This window comes from Brassica napus, chromosome C4 (genome assembly GCF_020379485.1).
Source record: "Brassica napus cultivar Da-Ae chromosome C4, Da-Ae, whole genome shotgun sequence".
NCBI classification, from domain to species: Eukaryota; Viridiplantae; Streptophyta; class Magnoliopsida; order Brassicales; family Brassicaceae; genus Brassica; species Brassica napus.
This window is the reverse complement of record NC_063447.1, coordinates 45,909,528-45,927,799: the sequence shown is the minus strand read 5'-3', so window position 1 is coordinate 45,927,799 and position 18,272 is coordinate 45,909,528. Positions and strand designations below refer to the sequence as shown.

Below are 18,272 nucleotides of genomic sequence, written 5' to 3'. Positions count from 1 at the left end.
GATGTGTTAGCTTTATGGACTGAGGCATTTTGGATATACGGTTAGATGATGTAGTTTCCTATTAGGTGTTTTGTCTTTCTTAGTTTTAATTTTCTATGATTAATTTTTTTTCCAGATAAGAACACAATCTATAAGATATATATATGTTTTTAATATATATTTTTATTTTCTAGCTAATTTATATACATATATATATATATGTTTTAAATTTCGATTAGCTAATAAATATGTGATGGACGAATTTTTTTGGTTAACTTTTTGGAGCTCGGACAGCAAAAACGCCTGGAAGTCTGGTCTTTACTGTCAGATATTTTTGCTACGAGGAATTCTACATGGTTCCTGATTGGAAATTTCAACGAGATAACCAACAACTCTGAAAAGGCGGGAGGTATAGAGAGACCTAAGATCTCGTTCAGCTCCTTCCGATCCTTTCTCTCAGAATGTGACCTCTTTGATCTGAAGCACACAAGAAATTTTTTTTCTTTTCTTTCTTGGAGAGGCCAACGCCATTCACATTTAGTACACTGCAGATTGGATAGAGCAGTGGCGAATAGTTCTTGGTCTGAAGTGAATGATCAGGATGGATCAAGAGAAAACTAAGTCTAGGTCTGGAAATAGACCAAGGGACTTAGTAAGATTGAATAAGATGAAGAGAGCAAGCTGGACGAGTGATGAGACAGATGGACGATGCGAGAATGAAGCTCGGTTAGCTGGGAGAAGCTCGGACAAGCTCAATATAGCTCACATCAAGTTCAGCCAGCTCAGCTAGCTGGACTACTAGCTCACTCAGCTGGGTCAGCTGGGAGTCAGCTCAACTAAGCTGGATGGAGTGTTGGAAGCTCAGACCAGTGTGTCAGTTCTGGGCGGTTATCGGGCCGGTTGGTTGGCCAAGGATGAATATGGGTCGGTGAGCTCTTCTGGTCAGGCCATGGGCAAGGGCAATCCGTGTGGGCTTGTTTTGGACATGTCCAGGAGTGGTTTTACAATTCCAGGGCGTTTGGTAACTGCCATAGGCGAATGGGTGTGATCTTGACCATTGATTAAATCAATGGCCAGAATTGATACCGAAGGGATGCAATGGTTAAAAAGTAACAACCCCATCTTCTATAAAAGGAAGGCAAGTCTGTAACACCCCCATACCGTTTTAGACATCGGTCAGTCAGCCGGGCAACAATCAAACAAGAACATGTTCCAACGACCTTCCTCTACCAAGTCCGGAAGTGTTACGACGGGTTGAGAATAGAATTTCCAAGCCACAAAACATAATTCTGTAACCCAGAATATTCATTCAAAACTCGTTTCCTCTAATCTTCGGCGTGAGGCTTTGCAACCCGTACCGAGTCATAAAGTTGTGTTAGGTTAGACTAACCTAATATCAGATTCAACACGTCACGAATATAAAACATACTTTATTTCATATATATAAACCATGAAGTTCACAAGGCCAAAAAATAATACATAGGGTCCATGGACGCAGTTGAAAGTAAAACATACATTCATATATCTTGAAAACGAGTCTTTAGCAAAAGATGACCAATCTACACCAGCTCCTACAGTTCCGCGAGTGCTACGGTCCTTTCTACTGGTCACCTGCAAAAGGATGTGAGGAGTGAGTGAACTAGTTTCACTCAGTGAGCCAGGGTTCCCTATCTAGCACATACAACTACCCGTCAACCTAAACCAACCCCAAACACAAGCAAAACGGGTAGTTCATCAATCAATATTCAAGATAATAAGCATAAACGATTTAAGCAGTAAATCATTAAACCATAATAAATCAAAACACTCTTTATGAGTGTCACATCAATCAACCATATATATATACTCCTAAGGCCCAACAGAATCATTCTTCCTCCACATAAGGGACACCGACAATCCCTTCACTATTATACCACACAGGCATAGACGCTCGGGAATCACCTGGTCACGGTCTTCAATCGGAATCGCCGTGCCCCGATCCTCTATCAGACTCGTCGGGGACTGTCACATCCACGTGCGACACTCGTCCTTGGTGATAAAGCCAAGTTAAACCGAGCCCACCACTTTCCGGACCACGACCGGCTTAGTGGTAGCATTTGAGGAAGCAATGACCTGCAAACTACTACTATAACCACCACGAGGTTCTCACACAACAGTACCAACACGAGGTACACACCATAACAAAATATAACAATCACACAATCACAATAATCCGGGTGCTTAGACTAGTCTTGCTATCCACTTAGCCCAGACATCGTCTCAAGCCTCGGATCTACAGACTGACACCTAGACCGGTTCGGCTATCTTAGCTCGGAAGCCGTCTCCGACGTCAGGAACCTGCATTAAAAAATCGTTAACAAACAATTAATCGTGACTCACAATGATTAACCGATGTGGTTTAACTTTCTGATTCCGGATACTGACCAAACCCTTCTTAACCACTCCAAACCTTCGTCTTGATTCCGTACTGATATTCCCGAAATCTCGTAATTTAATATGTCTTGCTTCTCCAAACAACGCTCTAAATTTATTTTTTTTTTTTCTCTTTTTCTTTTCCTTCTTTTCTTTTATTTCTCTTGTCTCTTCTTCTTTGTTTCCTTCTCTCTCTTGGTCACGCTGAGTTCCCTGAAATGGAGAAAATCCAATCTCCTTTTATAGCCAACTTTGATGTGTAATATGGTGACAGTTGTCACGCTCTCCATTTGGCCATATTAAAAAAATATTACTAAGCCTTGGTGCATCATTTTCTCCAAGCCACGTTCAGATCATGACTATGTTTCAAGGCATTACATGTTTCTTCTATAACCAGGCCACGTACTCATTAAAATGAGTTATCAGTTGACTCTTTTCTTGTTTCCTTCTTTTAACACGTATGCATGCATTTTTGCATGAATATCAAATTAGTCATCACCTTCTCTTCTTCTTCCTTGACACGTCTTCTTCATCCTTTTTTTTAAGCATGATTAATTGATCCAAATCTGGTGACCAAAACCCCAACTTCATTGGTCACTTAAAAAAGACCGCTTAATTATCCAATTAAGCTATTAACTTATATTTAATGACATTGCACCATATCATTAAACTGTAGTCAAATTTCGATGACTCCATTTTCCATCGATACTATTCTGAACCCTTATTTTTTTTTATTTTTTTTAGACGGGGTATTACATCCTCCTCCCATTATAAGAATTCGTCCCCGAATTCTCTAAGGTTTCGATGATTCCCCTTCTTCCATCACTACATCTTCATAAAAGAACTCTGGGTGCGATGCTTTGAACCTTGACTCATCCTCCCAGGTCACAATTACACGGTTTCGCTTACCCCAGAAGACTTGGACTTAAAGAATCTCTCGGTTCTTTAGTTTTCGTATTCGACGTTCACCTATTCAGATCGGTCCCTCTGAAAAAGTGAGGTTTGTTTGCAGGTTTTCGATTTGCTCCGTCTCAATAGCTTTGGGATCATGAACATGTTTCCATAGCATTGATACGTGAAACACCGGAGGTATCCGCTTCTCTTCGGGCAGTTTGAGACGGTAAGCAACATCTCCGATTCGTTCTTCAATCTGGTAAGGCCCGATGAATCTTATCGCAAGTTTCCCGACTTTCCCGAATCAATCTTTTCCTTTCTGAGCTGACACTATCAGATAAACCCAATCACCAATACTGAACACCACTTCTCGCCTTGATTGATCATCGTACTTCTTTTGTCTATCATGCGCTTTCTTCATATTGGTTTGAATGATCTCCAACTTTTTCATCGTCTCTTCTACAATTTCGAGTCCAAACTCGCTTCTTTCCCCAACTTCGGTCCAACATAAAAGTGCTTTGCATGGCCTCCTATAAAGCGCTTCATATGGTGCCATACCTATGCTAGAATGAAAGCTGTTGTTGTAGGAGAATTCAATTAATGGTAAATGCTTTTCCCAGCTTCCCGCCCAATCCAATATACACATTCCCATCATAACTTCTATAGTGCGAATGGTTTTTTCGGTTTGGTCGTCTATCTCGGGATAATACGCAGTGCTAATGAACAATTTGGTTCTCAAATGCTCTTGTAACGCCTTCCAAAAATTTGAGGTAAATCTAATATCTCGATCGGAGACTATATTTGTTGGCACTCCATGCAACCTCACAATTTGGTCCACATACATCTCTGCCAATACTTCTACCTTATCGGTTTCCTTCATAGGTAACAAGTGTGCCACTCCACATACATCTCTGCCAATACTTCTACCTTATCGGTTTCCTTCATAGGTAACAAGTGTGCCACCTTCGTCAGTCTGTCGACAATCACCCATATTGCATTGTTTGATCTTCCTCGAGCCGAGGGTAACCTAGTGTTGAAATCCATGGATATGGAATCTCATTTCCACTGAGGTACTGGTAAGCTTTGTAACAACCCTCTTGGAATCTGATGTTCGACTGACTTGTTGACAAGTTTGACATTGAGCCACCCATCGCGCCATTGATTTCTTCATTCCTGGCCAATGATAATACCTTCGGATATCTCGGTACATTTTCGTACTCTCGGGATGAATACTGTGTAACGAGTGATGCGCCGACTTCAAAATCTCATCTCGTAGCTCTTCTCCATGTGGTTATGATATCCACCCATTAAGTAATAGTGTATCATCTGCCGCCATATGATAGCCACTTGCGTTTGGAGCTTCTTGATTTTTAACTTCTGCGATGATCCCCTTTAACTTTTCATCACGTTGTTGCTCTTGTCTGATCCATGCGAGTAAACATGCCTGGTTTACGGCACGTATGCCTAAAATCTCACTTGAATCCCCTTGAATTGTCCATAAAGTCATCAACTTGAGTTCACTTGATAACGTTTCCACTTCCTTTCCAACATTAGATGCCAACTTTCTACGACTTAGTGCATCTGCGACCACATTAGCTTTGCCTGGATGATATTGAATCTTCAGGTTGTAATCTGCCACAAACTCCATCCATAGCCTTTGTCGAAGGTTCAGATAAGGCTGTGTGAACAAATACTTGAGACTCTTATGATCTGTGAATACTTCTACGACTTCTCCATATAAGTAAGATCTCCAAATCCTTAACGCAAACACCACTACCGCCATTTCTAAATCGTGTGTTGGGTAGTTCTCTTCATGCTTCCTGAGTTGCCTTGATGCATAAGAAATTACTTTACCTTCCTGCGTTAACACACAACCCAACCCAACCCAACTCTAGAAGCATCTGCGTACAAAGTGCAAGGTTTACCTTGTTCAGGTAATGCCAATATCGGTGTTGTGGTCAAAGCTTTCTCCAGTCTATGAAATGCTTCCTCTGTTTTTTTTTTCCAGATGAACGGAACTCCTTTCCCAGTCAACTTCGTCAGGGGCTTAGCGATCGAAGAAAAGTTCTTGACGAACTTTCGATAATACCCGGCTAACCCGAGGAAACTTCTTACCTCGGTTACCATTGATGGCCTTTGCCATTCCTCGATGGTTTTCACCTTTTCCGAATCTACGGAAACTCCTTCTGTAGACACTCGGTGCCCCAAGAACCCGGTCTCTCTTTTCCAGAAAGAACACTTGCTGAACTTGGCATACAACTTCTGGTTTCTTAACCGTTCCAACACTAGCTTCAAGTGTGCTTTGTGCTCGACCTCTGTCTTGGAATATATTAAAATGTCATCGATGAAGATTATCACGAACTTGTCGAGATAATCGTGGAAGACTTCATTCATCAATCTCATGAAGGCCGCCGGTGCGTTAGTAAGTCCAAAAGGCATTACGCTGAACTCGTACTGTCCATAACGAGATCTAAACGCAGTCTTCATGACATCACCTTCTGAAATTGGAATCTGATGATAGCCCGACGCCAAGTCGATCTTTGATCCAATAACTCATCTATCCTTGGGAGAGGATACTTGTCTTTAATCGTGATATTGTTGATTCCTCGATAATCAATGCAAAGTCACATGCTACCATCTAGGCATGGGCGTTCGGGTACCCGTTGGTGTTCGGATCGGGTTTTTTGGATTCCGGTTCTCTTTTATAATACCTCCTAGGTCTCATTCTAGTAAATTTGCAAGTACGGGTCGGGTTCGTATGTAACACATCGGGTTCGGGTCGGTTTTGTATCACATCATACAACCCATAAAGTAATCATATATCATTCGGATTCGGATTATATCGGATCGGTTCGGATATACCCGAAATAAAATCTAAAATTTAAAAGTAAAACATAAGAAATATTTATTTATTTATATATAATTAAGTATTTAATGTAGTTATTTAAATTTTAAATACTTATTGTTAGATAACATATCAAAATAAATATGAAATTGAATATTTGAAGTATATATTTATGTTTCATATAATTATATTGTATATTCTTTTGGACATTCGGATCGGTTTCTTCGAATATTTTTTGGATTTTTTGGTTTTTTCGGTTTTTCGGGTTCGGTTAATAACACTTCGGGTTCGGATATGTTTTGTACCACCTTACAAGACCCATTCGGATATTTTTTACATTTCGGACCGGATACAGATCGGGTTTTTCGGTTCGGATTCGGTTCGGATTTCGGGTTACGGATATTATGCGGCCTACTACCATCCTTCTTCTTGACAAATAAGACCGGACCTCCCCATGGTGAAGAGCTAGGTCTTATGAAACATTTCTCCATTAAATCTTCAAGTTGTTTCTTCAACTCTGCTAACTCTGCAGGTGCCATGCGGTAAGGAGCCTTTGCTATCGGCTTCGCTTCAGGTTCCAAGTTAATTGTGAAAGGGTTACTCCAAGGTGGAGCTAACTCTTTCAACGCTGAAAACACATCCTCGAACTCTTGTACTACTGCAATATCCGTAATTTCAACTCCATTGCTAGCGGGTCTTTCACTAGCAGTTACTGTTACCAAATACGTTTCTCCATCCTTGAGCAAATCTTCCAATCTCAAGGCAGCTACTTGATATCTTGCATATTTACATTGTTTTAATTATCCTTTCTTGTGCACATTGGTCTTTTGGAATAGCATGTACACATGTTTAGGTTGCATTTCCATGCATTAGTCCTTATCAGGTGTTGGAGAGAGTTTCATGATGAACCCTGCGCCCCAAGGAGTGTTTTGATGCCCAAAGAATGTAGATGAGTCGTTGAAGGATCCTAGCGGCCAGGCGTAGCGGCAAATGTTGGTCGCTACAGAAGATATAGCTGAAAACCTGAGGCACCTAAGTACCGTAGCGGGAGTGTGTAGCGGGCTAGGGAGACCGCAAGTATTGAAGCGCTTTCTACAGCAGCCAGCCATAGCAAATTCACGAGGTCGCTATGCGTTAAAGACTTCTAAAATCTCCCAAGTATCCTAGCGGCCACACGTAACGGGCTGGAGAGACCGCTAGAATTGAAGCGCCTTCTACAGCGGCCAGCCATAGCGACTTCACGAGGTCGATATGCTTTCAAGTATCCTAGCGGCCACACGTAGCGGGCAAGACAAGTCGCTACAGGCGTAGCAACCTCCGGTAGCGACCTTTTCTAGTCACTACGGAGAAAAATATCTATGTTTTTGTGGGTCAAACCAGGTTTGTTGGGTTGACCCAGCTCGAGTTTTAGTCTTCTATAAATACTTTTTAGACCAAAATTTGGGATTATCTTGTTTTCTATCTAATAACAAAGAACTTTTAGGAGAAAGATCTTATCTTGATCATTTTCTCTTGTGATTTGCTTGATTAATCTGATCACTAATCATGATTAGCACCAAATCATCATTGATTCTTGGGCTCATCATGAAGAGTTGTGAGTAGTCATCTTTGGATTCATGGGTAAGGGAGATTAAGGGTGATTAAGCTAGATCTAAGGTGTTTTAGTATATATCCATCTTGTTCCTTGCTAGTAGAGTACTTTTAATGCAACTTTAGAGTTGGCCTCTCTAAAGTTGAGCTCTAGGCATTTCATACCTGAAATGTGTTTGATGAAATGCCTGAACTTATGAAATGCCTGAACCAACTCTCCTAAGCTTTTAACATTCTTTTCCAAAGAGATTTGTTGTTAAAGGTGTTAAGATGGCTAGTAGACTTAAGATTAATGATTACTTAGATAACGTTCAACCAAAGAGATTTGATGCTTGAGTTATCTTAGTAAATGAGCATTCATCTAGAGACAGAGTTTGTTTAGGATTGTGTCTAGGTCTAAGGTAGATAGATTGGTTGAAAGTGACACCTTTAGATTAAAACTTGATCACCCAAGATCAATTCCCTTGACCCATGAGTTCTCCCATCTCATAAGAAAAAAAGCTTTGTCCTTTAATGCATTTTAGTAGTACTCTAGTTCAAAATCATCTCGCTAATTGATAGCACTTAGATTAAGCATGGTCTTGCATTCCCTTTGCTTTAAAATCACTTAGAACTGGTTTGACATCATTTATTATACAACATTTGATTAGGAGCCTTGAAACTCCTATCATCACTACTAAAGACAGACTTGCTTGGATTGATCCCGTAAAAAACTATTTGTCGTTGCCCGTTCTCCTTAAACAAAATACAACCTTTTCCACAATCTAATTGTGTCCGATATCCTGATAACCAATCCATGCCCAAGATAACTTCATATCCTTTTAAGTGCACCACCAACAAATCTGCCAAGAACATCTTCTCGCAAATGACTAACGGAACTCTTATGATGCATTCTCTTTCTTGGAAGGTTTGGTCTCCGGGAGTCATTACAGCCTCATCCATCCTGTCAATCACAAATGAACCCACAAACTTTGTAGTTACCTCAGGGGTCACAAAACTATGTGTTGCCCCAGAGTCTAACAATATATGTGTGGGACGCCCCGCAACATGTAGAGTTCCTGCCACAACATCAATATATATCAACAACATAAAAATTATCCAATAGAAATTAATCAATCCATCACAAGCAATCACACAACATAAATCAATCTAGTAAGGTTAAAGAACCCAAATACATGTTATGGGACCCTTAGATCGGCCTGGAGGTTTAGTATCCTCCAGTTCTAAAGCGTAAACTCTACCTCCTATAGCTTGCCCTTTTGGCGCTGGGGTGATTGCAGGTGGAGCTGGAGGAGGATGAACAGTGATTGGCGTAGCTGGGATAGGATGATTGCGCTGCACTGGGTAGAGATGTGTCCTTTCTTTCCACACGTATAGCATGTAGGATTGTAGGAGTTTGACTGAAAGGATCCATGTTTCTTACCGAAACATTCACTTGACTTATGGCCTATCTTGCCACAGTTAAAACATTTTCCTGTAAACAGAGATCGTCGACTTAATCCTCCCGATCTTCTTTCATTTTCTTTACCCTTGAATGATCCTTGGTTTCCGCCATGCTTTCCTTCTTGATGCTGCTTGGATTTCTTACTTGCCGCCTTCTCAGCTTCTAATCTGATTTCCACATTCACAGCTTTTTCCACTAACTCGGTGAGACTCTCGTAGTTCCCGACTGCCAGTCTATTTTATAATTCTGGTTTTAGACCAAACAGAAAGTTGGATATCATGGTCTCTTCATCATCTTGTCCTCGCAGCACGTGTCATCGCATTCGCATAAATTCAGATTCATATTCTCTAACCGTCTTATCTCCTTGTACCAAGTTTGCAAACTGGCGTTGACGCCTTCGCGTGGATTCAGGAGTGAAGTACTTGCGTTCAAATTCTTTTTTGAATGCCGCCCAAGTGGTGACCAGATGTCCTACTTGGCGATCCTTACTCTCCCACCATTCTGCTGCGTCTTTGTTTAAGTAATATACTGCCATCTTTTTCTTCGACTCTTCGGAACACGTCAGGGTCTCAAAGTTTTTCTCCATAGTTCGAAGCCACTGGTCGGCTACAAATGGATATGTCCCTCCTTCAAAATGTGGTGTATTCATATTCTTCATGGCAGTTATCAACGGTAGCATCTGTGTAGCCACTGTAGGTTGTGGTGGCATGAGTGGTTGAGGCTGCACTTGAGGTTGTTGTAGTGATCTTGCTATCACGTCATGAAGCATCTTCAAAGTGTGCTCCACTCCTAATCCTCTTTCCGGTTGATTAGGAGCTTCTGGTTCAATCGGGTTGTCCCTCCTTATTGATCTTGGTCCTTGAACACTTGATTCACTATCATTTGTATCTGGTTTTTTCCTTACAGTACGGTTTGGTAGAAAGTTTTCTTCTAGTGGTATCTCTTGATCATGTCCAAACAGATTGTTGTTTCTTCCTACGTTTTCTTCACTGGATCCTTGGTTAGTGTGCACCAGTGTTTGCACTCTCCCCTCGGATTCATATCTCAGTCCTCTTCTTCTTGAAACTCTGTCTATACCCAGCATCCAATCCTGTCCCCCTTCGCTCCTTCCCCTCCTTGCCATCTGCAATCCACAAATAGGGAATTTCCTATTTAGAATACTAATTAAAGTGGAACTCTGTTGGTTTCCTAATACATCTTTTGCGACACATTTGACTCGATAAAACACGAAAAACGAATGATTGACCGCATGATCTAAACCATGCTCTGATACCACCTCTGTAGCACCCCTGAAGTGTTTTAGAAATCGGTCAGTCAGTCGGGCAACAATCAAACAAGAACATGTCCGAACGACCTCCCTCTGCCAAGTCTGGAAGTGTTACGACGAGTTGAGAATAGAATTTCCAAGTCACAAAACATAATTTTGTAACGCAGAATATCCATTCAAAACTCGTTTCCTCTAATCTTCGGCCTGAGGCTTTGCAACCCGTACCGAGTCATAGAGTTGTGTTAGGTTGGACTAACCGAATATCAGATTCAACATGTCATGAATATAAAACATACTTTATTTCATATATATAAAATATGAAGTTCACAAGGCCAAAATAGTATACATATTGTCCATGGACGCAGTCGAAAGTAAAACATACATTCATATATCTTGAAAACGAGTCTTTAGCAAAAGATGACCAATCTACACCAGCTCCTACAGTTCCGCGAGTGCTACGATCCTTTCTACTGGTTCCCTATCTAGCACATACAACTACCCATCAACCTAAACCCAACCCTAAACACAAGCAAAACGGGTAGTTCATCAATCAATATTCAAGATAATAAGCATAAACGATTTAAGCAGTAAATCATTAAACCATAATAAATCAAAACACTCTTTATGAGTATCACATCAATCAACCATATATATATACTCTTAGGGCCCAACAGAATCATTCTTCCTTCACATAAGGGACACCGGCAATCCATTCACTATTGCACCACACAGGCGTAGGCGCTCGGAAATCTCCTGGTCATGGTCTTCAATCGGAATCGATGTGCCCCAGTCCTCTATCAGACTCGCCGGGGGCTGTCACATCCACTTGAAACAAATAAAACTTGAAACCTTTTGTTAGTCATACCGACATTTTTCTAAAATTTGTATTTCATAAGTTCTGTTTTAGTTAATCCACGAGATTTTTAAAACTATTAAATAGTCCACAGATACTATTTCGTTCTTCATTAGTTGTTTTAAAACACAAATCAATTAACCAAAACTCACAGTGATTAACCGATGTGGCTTGACTTTCTGATTCCGGATGCTGACCAAACCCTTCTTAACCACTTCAAACCTTCGTCTTGATTCCGTACTGATATTCCCAAAATCTTGTAATTTAATAGGTTTTGCTCTTCCAAACAACTCTCTAAATTTATTTATTTTCTTTTTCTCTTTTTTTTTTCCTTGTTTTTTTTTATTTCTCTTGTCTCCTCTTCTTTGTTTCCTTCTCTCTCTTGGTCACGCTGAGTTCCCTGAAATGGAGAAAGTCCAATCTCCTTTTATAGCCAACTTTGATGTGTAATATGGTGACAGTTGTCACACTCTCCATTTGGCCATACTAAAAAAATATGACTAAGCCTTGGTGCATCATTCTCTCCAAGCCACGTTCAGATCATGACTATGTTTCAAGGCATTGCCTGTTTCTTCTATAACCAGGCCGCGTACTCATTAAAATGAGTTATCAGTTGACTCTTTTCTTGCTTCCTTCTTTTAACACGTATGCATGCATTTGTGCATGAATATCAAATTAGTCATCACCTTCTCTTCTTCTTCCTTGACACGTCTTCTTCATCCTTTTTTTTTAAGCATGATTAATTGATCCAAATCTGGTGACCAAAACCCCAACTTCATTGGTCACTTAAAAAAAAACAGCTTAACTATCCAATTAAGCTATTGACTTACATTTAATGACATTGCACCATATCAGTAGTCAAATTTCGATGACTCCACTTCCCGTCGAAACTATTTTGAGCCCTTTTTTTTTTAGGCGGAGTATTACAAAGTCTGTGTCTTTATAGGCACGCTAGGGCTTCCTCCTACACCGTGAAACACAAATAAAACAGAGAAAACACAGAGAGTTGGTCGGATTCAACATCCAAGACCAAGAGTGGTTTGAGACCATAAAGAGACAGTTTTGGGAGAGATCAAAGGGAAAGTTATGAACGACCCTTTGATGAGTTTTGATTCGTGTTAATAACACCCAAAACATCTTCCAGGACCTGAGAACACACGCAAATGGTCAGGAAAAAAGAGGGATGGCCGGATTCCACCTCCTATGGCCAAGATAGCCTTAAAAGGAGAAGTGCGTGGGAAGGCAGTTTCATGGGAGTTGGGATCGACCCAGTGATGGTGTTTGATCATGGATGATCACGCCCTAGGCTTCCTCTATGTCTTGGGAACACACGCAAATATCCAGGAAAGAGGGGAGAAGGTCGGACTCCACTCTCAATGGCATGAACAACCTTGAAGGCGGATGCAGTGTAGAACCGGTTTCATGGGAGATCAATGGAAAGGAAAATGGGTGCGATCCATGGAGGGATCTTATCATTACTGGAAGTATATGATAATACTTGATCAAGGCGTGTGCAAGAGGAGCAGGAACGTCCATGGAAAAGGAAGGTATAAGATCTAGAGAGATCAAGTATGAGGTAACACTTTATGATTAATTTATGATTTATGTTTATGTCTCTTGTGGTGCAGTTGAGGCCAATTAAGGCACGTCCCTTGAAGATCATATATTGTGATGTAAAATATGTTTACATGGAGGCACTGAACGAGAGCCTTAGCCGGTTCAGGAAGTGATTGTCCATGGCCATCGGCTGGACTGACCAAAGTCGGGTTTCACAAGATCCGGATCTATGGGTTGGATTCTGTTGATGGGAAACCTACTTTGGGAATTTATAATAATTATTGACATATTTTAATTAATTTTTGGAGCATGTTTGCTTGAGGTCAAAATTGCACCTGAGAGTATATTGATGTTTAGATAAGGAACCAACCATACAATGATAGATCCTTGTGTTCGGTTATCGGATCATATACTTGTGTGTTGTGATATGTTTGTCACTTATGATTATTGATCATAAGGAATGTTAGTTATCAACCTTGGTGTTGGTAAGCTATGTGCAAAGAATTGGCTAAGAGCCATAAAGAAGAGTATAGCTAGTACTTGGTGGCGTGGACCATAAGTATTGAGCTTGGGTGTTATTATTCAAGGAAGGCCGTGTGTTATTTGATCTTGGGCAAGGATGGACGACCTGATCCATTGATGATGGAATAAGGTGTCTGCTCTGATTGATCAAAGGATGCACCGGATGATAGAGCAAGATTGATCGGCTCCAATGGGACATGGTTCCATGGCCGGTTAGGTAAGTGTGAAGACACATCAGTTCTGAATCATGTGGGTTGGTTGGTTGATTGACTTAGGATCTGATGGGCATTGTTAGTCCATGAGCTGGACTTGGTATAACAAGCTGATAAGGCAAAAGGATGTTGGATGAATGATAAGCCAGGTTACGTTGTTTGAAGGCTCTCAAGGGTTACTTAAGTATGTGGGATGGTTGGCTGAATGACTAAGTACCTAAGGGAGTTGTTTGATGAGTACAGGAGCTGGACGCAGTATATGGTAGCTGGCCATAGCTTGGTCTTAGCTCAGTTCGAGTGTGACAACTCGATCAGCTTGTCTACGAGTTCATTCAGCTAGAGCAGCTGGGCCGATGAGCTAACAAGCTCCGTGGATGTGGCTAAGGTATAATCTGGTAATTCTTGCTTAGTTCTAGATAGAATGGTTTAGGGGAATGGAACCTCGGATTCTTATGATTTGATTCAGGTTTAGGATCAATCTTTGAGCTAATTGGTAGTTGGGTAGATTTACCACACCTGAGATGATTCGACCGGACGAGTATTAGATTGGATTTAGTCCAATGGTTAAGTAGAGAATATCCGCTACGTATGAGTTGAAATGATCTAAGCTAGGGAATGACTAAGGTAGTCTTAAGCTAAGATCTAAGTTAGCCCTCGTCTATGGGAGATAATATAGATAAAAGGCGAAAAATTTAGAGGTTCGGCCAGGAAGTGGACCGAGCGACGTGAGACTTTGTCCACGGCCTAGACGGCCGGGATCGGATCTTACAAAGCTGAAGAGGAATTATGGAAGCAACGAATAGGCTCTTCTAGCTCTCCCTGGGTGATAGAAACACCAGCTTTTTCCACGCATCTACAAAGGGAAAAAGAGCACGAAATAGGATTTCGGTTATTGAAAATTTAGAGGAGTGCCATGTGTTTGAAGATGCACAAACAGTAGAGGTAATAGAAACTTACTTTAAGGACATCTTCACCTCCTTGAGAGCTTCAGCTACAAAAGTTGTGAATAAAGCCATCAAGCCGTGCATCACAACGGACACAAATCAGAAACTGACTGAGCTACCTTCACCATTGGAAGTGAAAGAAGATTTCTTCGCAATCCATCCAGGTAAATCTCTGGGGCCTGATGGCTTCTCAGCTAGCTTCTTTCAATCCAATTGTTGGGACATTTTGGGACCTACAATTACAAAGAAAATTCAATATTTTTTCACATTGGGATCCCTTCTGAACTCGATTAATGCTACCCATATCAGGTTAATCCCAAAGATTCAGAGCCCTAAAGCAGTTTATGACTATAGACCTACAGCTCATTGCAACGTATACTACAAGGTTATTTCGAAGATCCTTTCCTTGCGCCTAAAACTAGTTCTACAGGAGATTATCTCAGAAAATCAGTCAGCTTTTATACATGGTCGAGCAATTTCTGACAATGTCCTCATCACGCATGAAGATCTCCATTTCCTTAAGTCGTCAGGGGATGTCAAACACTGCGCAATGGCAGTTAAAACAGATTTTAGTAAAGCCTATGATAGGCTGAAATGGTACTTCATACAAGCGGTTTTCGAAAGAATGGGATTTTGCCAAACCTGGATAAACTGGGTCTTTCAGTGTGTCTCTACAGTCTCCTATTCTTTCCTTCTGAATACTGAAGCTTTAGGAAGTGTGATTCCACAGAGAGGAATTCGTCAAGGAGATCCATTGTCGCCCTATATATTTATCATTTGCGGTGAAGTGCTGTCAGATCTGTGCAGAGGAGGCCAAGAGGATGGTACTCTATCAGTTATCAGAGTGTCACGAAACATCCCCAAGCTCAATCATCTGCATTTTGCAGATGATACGATGATCTTCACAAAATCAGACCCTCAGGCATGCTCAACTCTACTTGACATCCTGCATATGTATTAAATTGCATCGGGTCAGAAAATCAATTCGCTCAAATAATCTATATCCTTCTCTGGTAAAATCCTCATTGAAACCCGAGAGAGAGTTAAGATGCAATTAGGTATAGCCAAAGAGGGGTGAGTTGGGAAATACCTAGGTTTACCGGAGCACTTTGAACGAAAGAAGAAGGACATATTTGCTTAGATCGTAGACATAATGAAGCAAATCCCTATTAACTGGTCCACACATTTCTTCTCAATCGCAGGTAAAGCCATGATGCTGCAATCTGTGCTTTCAGCCATACCATCCTTTGCTTTGACCTGCTCCGAGCTGCCTATCAGTCTCTGTAAGCCTCTCCAATCCGTTTTGGCCAGATTTTGGTGGGATAGTAAGGACATGGAGAGGAAGATCTGCTGACTCTCATGGGATAAGTTGACACAGCCTAAGAATGTGAGGGGGCTGGGGTTCAGCGATATACAAGCATTTAAGCAGGCCTTACTAGCCAAAATTGGATGGAGACTAATCACAAACCCTAATTGCTTTCTTGCAAAAATCTTCCCCAGAAAATACTGCCCCAAAACCTCGTTCCTCAAAGTGCAGTGCTCCTCAGCAATTTCCCATGGATGGAGAGGGATATTGGCAGGAAGCAATCTCTTCATTCACCACCTGAGCAAAGCTGTAGGTAATGGAGAGACGACCTCACTATGACGGGACTCTTGGATCTGTCCATCATCCCATCTCAAACCCTTTGGACCAGTGCTCCTAAAAGACAAAGACCTTATGGTCTCAGACCTCTTAACTAGAGAGACACGAGAATGCAATACTACTCTGATTGAAAACCTGCTACCTGAGCTAGCATCTCACATCCTCAAGATACGCCCTAGTGTCCTAGGAACACAAGACTCCTACATATGGACCCTATAAAAAGAAGATATATATTCTGTTAAGTCAAGATACTACTCTATCCAAGCTGCAAAAACCCAATTGACTCAAACACTCTTGGCAAATGATACATGTAACTAGAGAAAACTGATTTGGTCCCCTCCTATTTCACCAAAACTGAAGTATTTCTTATGGAAAGTAGGAGCAAATGCTCTATCAACGGGGGAAAATCTTCAGAAGTGAGGCCTCCTCATGAACACAAAGTGCAAGAGATGTGGAGCCTTACAGACGATTGAGCACATTATGTTCCATTGCCGATTCGCAAGAGATGTTTGGAATTACGGGCCATGGAACTCTCCCTTGAACCTATCTCAGGTATCTTCCTTCTTCAAAAAGCTCCAAGCTTCGTACAATCTGATCATGTTACCACCGTTTGGCGTATTGGGAAATACATTTCCTTGGCTGTGTTGGACAATCTGGATTGCACGAAATCATCTCCTTTTTGAGAATCGACATGCCTCTGCAACATCTACAGCACCGAAGGCAATTTTGGCTCAGAAAGAATGGAAATCAGTGCAACCGAATCGCCCTCGTTCTAGTCCTAAGGTGATACTACCACCACCACAGGTCCTCTCAAACAGCCCTCATATGGTGTTCTGTAACACCGATGCATCGTGGAAATCAGATCTCCAAGCGGCGGGCTTAGCCAGGATCTTTACTGACCATAACGCTAAGCGGCGGGCTTAGCCTGGATCTTTACTGACCATAATGCTACGGAACTCGCCAGAGGATCTTGCTATCAGAGACATGTCTCTTCTCCATGTATGGGTGAGGCCCTTGCCATCCAAGAAGCTTTGCTTCAGGCGGCCTCTCTCAACCACTCTCATATATGTATTCGCACAGACTCTCAAGTGCTAGTAAGAGCAATCACCTCTCGCCGGTGCACGACGGATCTCTTCGGGGTTCTCGCCGACATCGACGATCTCACATTCTCCACCAGTTCTCCGTTTTCTTCTTGTCTTTTCGTTTTCATCCCTAGAGATTGTAATAGGCCAGCTGATGGGCTTACTAAGGCATGCTTATCTTCACTTATTCTGGCCCAAAACTCTACTTAACCATTTTAATGAAATCATCTTGTGTTGCTCAAAAAAAAAAGAGCTCATCATTGTTGTAGAGAAATGTTAGTTACTAACGCTGCATATATCCATCATATCTTTGAAAATTGAAAGATTTTGCATCATGTTACAAACTGATTGAAGAAAAACCCATTAAACACTTGCGTAGAGCTTTTTCCATGATGTCATCAATGAAACAAAAATTGTTTTAGCTATCTTCGAAAGCTAAAAAAAAGAGTTTCATGAAAAACAAATTATTTCAGCTTGTATTGTTCAGTTTTAATAAGAAATGCAATGCACTGATTCTGTATCTGTTGTTGATGTTTGAGAGATGTTAGTTAAAGCCGCGCTATATCCATCATCTCTGAAATTTTTGAAAAGGCCATTAAACCCTTGCAATATCAAAGGACTTACTTCGCTTTATGGCAGTAGCGGTTGAAGGGAAGCATGTGCTTCCGGCCTTTTCACAATAACTATATTATCAACTGTTCATTTCACATAATCTCTTGTAGCATAGTTGGTTAATGGCTAACAAATACGAAGAGAGGTGACACGTTCGATTTTCTTAAGTGCTATTAACCACATTTTGTTATTTTTACAGGTTTTCAAAATATTTCAGGGCCGGGCCTGCTTTATGGAGAACAATGATGAAGTGATGTCATCAATACACAAGGAACCACCAACTTGGAACCAAGTTGTAATCTTGTTGGTCAATATTTTCCTTTCTGGTCTCAATATTACTATATATCTACTACTAATTTCATATGGTTTTCTAGATGACCGTATGTGAATTTTCTTAAATTTATTGAGTTTACAAGC

General features: G+C 41.1%; 1 long non-coding RNA gene across 1 annotated transcript; it reads right to left on the bottom strand.

Moving 5' to 3' along the window:
* Positions 1-368: 368 nt before the first annotated feature.
* On the bottom strand, positions 369-4,217 carry LOC111210473. Its single transcript, XR_002661803.2, has 3 exons — positions 2,404-4,217; positions 1,921-2,316; positions 369-1,590 (listed from the first exon to the last, which is right to left on the bottom strand). It is a non-coding gene; the product is annotated as an uncharacterized LOC111210473 (long non-coding RNA).
* Between the last annotated feature and the right edge of the window lie 14,055 nt (positions 4,218-18,272).